Genomic DNA, 8,430 nt, shown 5'->3' with positions numbered 1-8,430 from the left:
CAGAGCTCGATCTTCTCGAATCTCCTCTCTTCATCCCATGTATTATACTCATACATGATCTTGATGATGGTCTTCCAGCTACTCCCATTGCTTGACTAGTTAATAAAGTTGGGGTAAAATCCAATGAGGCAAACCACATAGGTCGCATCTAGTAGTAGAGAGAATACTTAAATTTTCATTTTGCTGCAACAAAGAAAGGCAAGTCCAACATCGACACCCTGCTGCATCTATTCATCCAAATTCTTTCTCCTCCAATGACTTGTTCCTCCACAACCTCGCCCTACAACAATAATGAAGACATTGAGAATATCGATACACATACAACCAACAATGGCACTCCACCGCCACCATTTGAGATACCAATACAATGGACTCCTCAGGGAGCACTAAGCATAGAATGGGTAGAGCCCTTAGGTGTGGTGTTCGATTGGTCATCCCAACACATTCCACCCTCTGAGCTTCCATCAGTACTTCCGATATCGGTATTTTACAGTATTGTAGTATCAACATTCAAGATCCTCCACAGAGAGCCCAATTGCCTAGAAATCGACGTCAACAACAACTGCAATGTTGTGGTGGTGGGCGATGTTCATGGCTAGTTGAACGTCTTTCTTAACCTGCTATGGACTACAGGGCCTCCATCTCCTAGTCAATTTTTTGTCCTCAATGGAGATTATGTTGATAGAGGGGCTTATGGACTTGACATTTTTTTGTTGCTCTTGGCTTGGAAGGTTCTTCTCCCTCATAGAATATTTCTTCTCCATGGGAATCATGAATCCAAATTCTAAATAGCTTTCTATGGTTTTGAGCAGGAAGTGATGGCTAAGTATGGGGATCAAGCCAGAGATCGAAGAGTAGTTTTTGACCCCATTTGGGAGGGTTTGAACTTGATACTAGGTGATGTACTTTTTTCAGATCCCTCTATACACCCAGGACTATCACCAAACAAAGAAAGATGGATTGGTTTATTATGGGGTCTAGATTATACAAAAGAATTTCTAAACAATAACCATTTAAAGTTGATTATCAGGTCACATGAAGGTCCTGATGTAAGGGAAAAACGACTTGTATTAGCAAGAATGCATAAAGGATACACAATTGACCATGATATTCAATCAAGAAAGTTGATCAATATTTTTAGTGCTCCAAATTATCCACAATTTCATGCCAACACATAGCATTATAATAGTTGGGGTGCATATATTATATTGGAGCCACCTGATTTTTCTAATCTAATTTTTCACACATTTGAAGCTATAATGCCCCATCCCCAATGGAGCGAGACGCCCTGCGCCTTTATCAAGGCTAGGGGAAATGATGAGACCATCATAACATAAGAAGAGATTGTGTGTTTCTGCAGAGAGAATCTCTCACACTACATTATTCCCAAGGCTATGGTCTTCATGACAACGCTACCAAAGAATCCACCAAAAAAAATACTAAAAAACCTGTTGATAGATTGCTCCAAACATATTTCCACAACTTCAACTTCAGATAAAGCTTCTACCCGAGGTGTCGTTTGGACCAAGCCAATAACATTGAGATAGAAAATTCAGTCACAATTTGACAATGATGGCGAGCACTACATTTTCACTAAATCCTGGCTTTAATTAGAGACTTATGAAAAACTCTCTCCATGGCTTTAAGGAGAGACATAGACACTATATAGTAATTTATGATTTAATCTTATCACATAGCAAGAAAATTTGTTAAGCACAACAAACTAAACTCAGTGGGGATTTTATTGTAATTTGAAAATTGCCACGATGCGTAGTTCGTTAATGACTTTTCATAATTTTGGTTTCACATTTTCCAAAACAAAAAAAATAAAAAAGAAAAAAAGAGAAAGAGGAAAATGCTTTTTCCATTTTTGACAACCCATCCAGTAGTGAATGGATATGTACTTCTAGTTGCAGATTTAGCAATTTACAACCTCATAATTAACTCCTTCCCATGCTTTCATAGAAGAAATTTTATATTGACTTCTCAAGACAATACTGGATCTAATGGAACTCAAAGACCCTGGTTTTCTGCAAAGCTCATCTATTTGGTTCATCATTCAATGTGTCAGAGAAAATTGATGGCACTTCATATTGGCATGCAATTTTAATCATTCTGGCATGACAAGGGTAGCTTGAGGTGATTGGTTTCAATCATTTTGGTGTGACATGCATAGTTTCAGATAATTGACCAAGTTGGATGTGAGCTCTAACAAAATATGCAACGATATCTTGAGGCCCAATATAGGGTATCTCTATCCTTATACCCTTGTTCATCATGGTTATGGGTCAACCACCGAAAACCCTTATCATCGAAGTCCATTTGCTAGGCTGCAAACCGTCAATATCACATTTTGTCACAAGCATTACAGGGTATCTGTGTCCTCGGATCTTCGATCATCATGGTTATGGGTCATGCACAAATCCACGGTTCATCGAAGTCCATTTTCTAGGCCGCACACTATCCGTAATGCAATTGTCTCTCCAACATTACATGGTATCTCTGTCCTCAGAACTTCATGCATCTCGGTTATGGGTCATCCACAAATCCTTCGTTATGGGTCAACCACGCAAAAACCTTGTCTCTAAAAAACACTTGGTCTTTCACAACTCATCTTTAACAAAGGCTTCTCTGGAGGGAACTTCACGCAATGGGGACCATTTCTTCCTAAGGGGGGAGGAATGATCCAAATGGAAATTCACCAATGGTGTTTACCCATGGTAATGTAACTAAAACTCTCCCATGGTATTATCCACCCATGGTATTTTCCCACCCATGGTATTTACCCATGGTAATGTAACAAAAAAAAGGCTATAAAAAACCAACCTCACTTTGTAAGAGGACAAATTATCCACCACAATGTAGCTATCACACTGATTTTTCTGATTTAATAGAAAGTCTTTCTAGTGGATTTGTTTGTCATGTAGGTTATTTATTTATTTATTTATTTTTATTTTTTCTGGTGTCACATTTACTTAGATCTTCACCCCCCCCAAGATCTATATCATCAAGAGTTGGAAGCTTTTCTCTGCTGTTGCTGTCTAAAAAAATGGTTGTCTGTCCTTCTTGATTACCTCAACGATAGGTGCAAAAATACCACTAAAACTCTTGATGAACTTCCTATAGAAGCTAGGTAAACCATGAAAACTCCTAACTTCAAAAATGTTATGGATGTAGGCCAACTCACAATCGCCTTTATTTTCTCCGGATCCATTTTCAGCCCATATTTTGAAATGACAAAGCCTAAGTATACCAACTCATACCTCATGAACGTACACTTTTTCAGGTTAATCAACAATTTCTCTTGCTACAAGATTTCTAGAACATACCTTACATGCCTAAGGTTTTCTTCCTTTGTTCCATTGAAATTCAAAATATCATCTAAATAAACAATAACAAACTTACCGACAAACTCCTTCAAGACCTCGTCCATCCACCACATGAAGGTGCTTGTGCATTTGATAGTCCAAATGACATGACCAACCATTCATATAGTCCACTATTGGTCTTGTAAGTTTTCTTCCATTTGTCCCCTTCTATGATCTGGATCTGATGGTAACCACTGTTCAAATAAACCTTTGAAAAGTAGGCTTCCCCACTCAAACAGTCCATCATGTCATCCATCCGTGGCAATGGAAATATGTACCTAATTGTAATCTTGTTAATTTCTTTGGAATCTGTGCACATCCTCCATTCTCCATCTTTATTTGGACTAAGTACCACAAGGACAATGCATGGAATCAAGCTATCCCTTATTAATCCTTTGTCTAGCAACCTTTGAACTTGCTTCCTTATCTCCTCATTTTCCTTGGGTGTCATTCAATAAGCAGCTTTGTTTGGAAGGCTTGCTCCTGGTATCAGGTTTATGTGATGGTTGATACTTCTCTTAGGTGGAAGCTCACTTGGCAAGTCATCTACCACGATATCACTAAACTCATGCAACATCTCTTGAATCTCAATAGGTAAATCTACAATTTCAGTGTGCAAAAGTATTATGTTTGGCTTACAGACCATCGCATAATTGACCTCTTCTTCCTCCATTTGTTGCAGAAATTCCTTTCCTCCCAACAACAATGCTTTTGAGCTACTTGTCCCAGCTATACTTTCTTCCTTCAATGGTACAAGGGTGTGCTTGATTCCATCCTTTTCAAAATTATAGGTATTTTTCTCTCCATCATGCACCACTTTCCTATCAAATTTCTAGGGTCATCCAAAAAGAAGGTGGCAGACATCCATTGACATGATGTCACAAACTATCTTATCCTTATATCGACCTATCTAGAACTCTACTTCACTCTTCTCACTTACCAACAATTGGTGACCTTTATGCAACCATGATACTTTATATGGTGTTGGATGCTTCAACCTTTTCAATCCAAGTTTTTCCACCATTTCTATGGAAATTAGATTGTCAGTGCTCCCATTGTTAATCACCACTTTGTAGCATTTTCCTTCGACCTTGCAAACAATCCTAAACAAGGATTTCTCTGTGCTGATTCAACAGTCTCCTTGGTTGGTTTCATCAAGACCTTACTCATCATTAAATATTCTCTCGTCTCTTGTGCATTTTTTGCCACAGGTTCCTGTGCTTTTTCTGCTTCTAACTGAGCCACATATGCATCTCTCTGTCCTCCTTTCTCATTCTCAGGACACTCAAAAGATCTGTGACCCAGCTACCCACATTTATAGCACTGGTAGATAGTCTCTCTACCTCTTCCTCTACCTCTACCTTTGCAGTAAGGTCTTCCTCCTCTGGAGTCACCTCTTTTCTCTTTTTTCCTTGCTGTCTTTAGTTACTTGCATCATTATTTTGGGCTGGAGCCTTCCCTCTTCCAACTGTCTTCCATTTTCATCTAGCAAATCCATGACCTCTGCTTGAATTTTTCTTCCTCACTATCTTCTCTTCTACCTTCAAGGAAAACTGGTATGCTTCTTCCATCGTCCTGGGAGAAAACATGCTGATTTCATCTTGAATCTCTAGCTTCAAGCCATTAATGTACCTTGCTGTTTTCTCTGAGGTGTCTTCTACATAACCTGCCTTCAATTTCACCTTGTAAAAATCCTTGTATATTCTCTACCTATTAACAACCTTTACTTGAAGTTATGCACTTGTCTGTAGAGGGATATTTGATAGTGTTTTGGAAAAAAATTACCCTTCATCTTTGCCAACTTTTAATCAATGGTTTCCAATTTTTCCTATCCTTTCAACTTGCACATTGTCCCACCACAATGCATCATGGAATTTCAACCTACTTATAATAAATTTTACCCGCTTTTATTCTTCAATATCCTCGTATTCAAAATACTTGTTTAGCTCACTAATCTAGTCCATCAAAGTCTCGACTACCAGACTGCCATCATAGGTAGACAACCCAGGTTTTGGTCTCAAACTTGAGCTTAAAACTGACCTCAACAGTTTAACCTCCAGAGCTTCATCCACAGGTGTTTCTCTTTTTGTTGTAGCTTCTTCCTCCAATCTACTATCATCTTTAGTGTTAGGGTCTCATTACTTGCTGGTCTCCATGGTCTCTAAAAGAGCTTTCAACCTCTGTATCTCTTCTTGGATTTCTATATTAGCTACAAGACTTCCTCCATGACCTCTCTCTCTTCTTGATCACATTGCCATCTCCCTTTGCTGTAGACAACACCACTAATATAAAATACAACTCTTTCACAAACATAGCTCTACTTCAAACACACTTTGATACCAAAATTGATGGAAACAAGAATCGAAGAAGGAAATACGAGCGCAACACAGTGTATAGATAAACTGGCTGTAGGTGCTACTAAATATTTTCGCAATGCACTACGAAATATTTTCGTAATGCACATCGAAATATTTTCATAGTGCCTCTAGAACTTTATTTTTGGCTCTTGGGAATGTGAAGCGATTCGGTCCTCTACCAAAACGATCTCTCATTGTCTTAGCACACCTCCCATGCTCAAGGAATGAGCTCCCTCATCTCAGCGACCAAGGTTTGTGCTCAAGCTCCCAACAACCCAGTCGTGGTAGCATTTAGGCCAAAGAATCTGTCTCAACTTTCAAGTTATCGGGCTCTCCAAGTTTCCATACTCCAACAACGTTCTACTCCTTCCTACCTTTGTGTCCAACATCCCCTCATTGGCTTAATAGGCACACTCAAATTAACAAAACTGTGTCGCTCCCTGCAAAACAAAGACACTGTAACATATGGATTGGGGACACTGTCACAAGCACGCCTAAGAACCACAACTCAAAAATCGATTGTCTACAACCGCCTAACATTGCGGGCCCCGTTCACAAGGTTTCTAGAATGAAATCAAATGTACATACAATTTGAATACAAAGATAACAACATAGTGAAATAACAAAGAGAAATAGACTAAATATGCTACATTTTGTTTTATTTATTTCATAGGTACAAGTTAGAGGTTGGAGAAGAAGCTCCTTTCCTCTCAATCGATACTCCTTTATGCACATCCTTTGCAACTGATTTGATTCCCCTTCTCTCTAGTTAAGGGAAGTCGAAAAGCCTCAACAAAAATGATTCTTCATTTCCTAGACTCTACAACTTATTCAAATTTTGTATTTACATTATTCAAAATCTCATTAAAGGAGACAAAATCAACTTTTCTAGCTCAACATATGGCCAATCCATCACATTGTCAATCCCCTTTCGTTTTCCACCACAAACTTGGTCTAATGCTCCTACATCAATTATTAAGATGTTATAGCTCATCATGTAGCTAGTGGTGATTTGACTTCGGTGGCTAGAAGATAGAGGGTTGTTGTGAAGGAGGGGAAGTGTTGGGCGCAACCCAAATTGGTCCAAGTTTTCATCAAAGACTCTGCATTTTGAGGAGTGGAGCACGCAGAGTTGGAAAAGTTCTATTCATCGTGAAATGTCTAGGGGCTTTGGGGTGGGTCAAAGTCCCTTATTTTATAACGGGTATCAGGTATTAGTCCATTGTTTTTCCAGATCCATGGTATGTGGATCATGGTCTTGTAGTAAGGAAAGCTATATAAATAAGATGAAATACTTTTTCAAATATAGCTAAGAATAGATAGAATTCATAGATTGATCATATTTTCTATCTTGGGTCTATATTTTTCGGAAGGCTCCGCAACTGAGTACGCAGAGGCCTTGGAAGAGTTTATAGTTGAGTGCGTAGACCACCTAAAGCTGGGTGTGAAGGTCAGAGAAGTGTATGTATTGAAGATCCTTATTAATAAATAAGAATTTTTGGCGAAGTATTGTGCATCTTTTTGTGTTCATTATTTGTTGTTATATATATTGTCATGCATGATTTTTCTTGAATTATGCGGAGGAATACATGTTATACTATTCTATGTTATGTTTATGCGTTAAGCACCAATCTGTGAAGTTAATCATCAACGCAAAGTTATTCATGTATGCGAAGTTGTAGATAGATATAAGACATAAGTGAACACATGGGCGCCACAACGCGAATATCCCTCTGGCTGCAGAAGCATGGTTCTGCAACCTTCCATAATTGCTTCAGGTGAGACTGTGATCTTCTTGCAGGTCGTTGCTGAAAGGGCTAGTGGTTGAGGGTTTTGTTGGTGCACATTACATTTTGAACCTAGATCAATCCCCCTTAAACCAACAAATGGTTCCATTGCTGGGACCGGGGTCTACTTAAGGGATATGTTCTGACACCTGTCGAAGAAAGAAATCCAGGAGTGGGTTGAACATAAGGGAAGAGAATTTGAAAAAAAAGAGAACATAAACCCTCAATTATCAACTGAAGACTAGTTGAAAAATTATATCTTCGAAGAGCAATACAAAATCTTCTTTGGTTCATTCCACATTGAATTGTACGAGTGGGTATCTAAGTTGATTGAGCATAAGACTTGTTTCAAGAACGACGAACCTAAGGAGTGGAATCCTGAATTGATACAACGACTCAAGAATGTTAGTAACAATATCTCAAGGTTTGTTGATTTCTAGATCGATAACATTTTGGGAGGATTTATCACTAAGTTCGCGATAGAAGCAATCGTGTCCTATGGCGAAGTTGAATGAATATTTTTCAAAGGATCGCACAGTAAGCTCTTAAACTCTTTTAATCTATGGATTAAGATGTTATTGTGTGGAAAGGGGATTTTATGAATGTAGTTTGATTAATGTTTGGACAAATAGGAAATAAGACTAAACCAGGGTCTAGAACATATCCAAATAACTTTATTGAGACTGACTATAACCCCTTTTTAGGAGGATTTGAAAGTGAGGAAGAAAGAAGTAACCCTACAAACCCACGACATTCCCCCTCCCATCCTCAAGGCGCATCGAAGTTAGGAGTTGAGAAAAATCAGGGCACCTTTGGGATTCCCCATCCATCCACCCCCCTTACACCCCATTCCCCCCCCCCCCAATAATTACCCTACACCCCCTCCCCCTCCCCCTCTACCTAGCCTCCCAAGAAGGA

At 38.9% G+C, this 8,430-nt stretch overlaps 1 pseudogene; it reads left to right on the top strand.

Annotated features, from left to right (window-relative positions):
• Positions 1 to 254: 254 nt before the first annotated feature.
• On the top strand, positions 255 to 1,178 carry LOC149248113 (serine/threonine-protein phosphatase 7 pseudogene; annotated as a pseudogene).
• Positions 1,179 to 8,430: the final 7,252 nt, after the last annotated feature.

The sequence above is a fragment of the Pinus tabuliformis genome, chromosome 7 (assembly GCF_031772625.1).
Source record: "Pinus tabuliformis cultivar Carrire ecotype Pingquan chromosome 7, CPIR1, whole genome shotgun sequence".
NCBI classification, from domain to species: domain Eukaryota; kingdom Viridiplantae; phylum Streptophyta; class Pinopsida; order Pinales; family Pinaceae; genus Pinus; species Pinus tabuliformis.
This window is presented reverse-complemented; position numbering and strand designations above follow the sequence as displayed.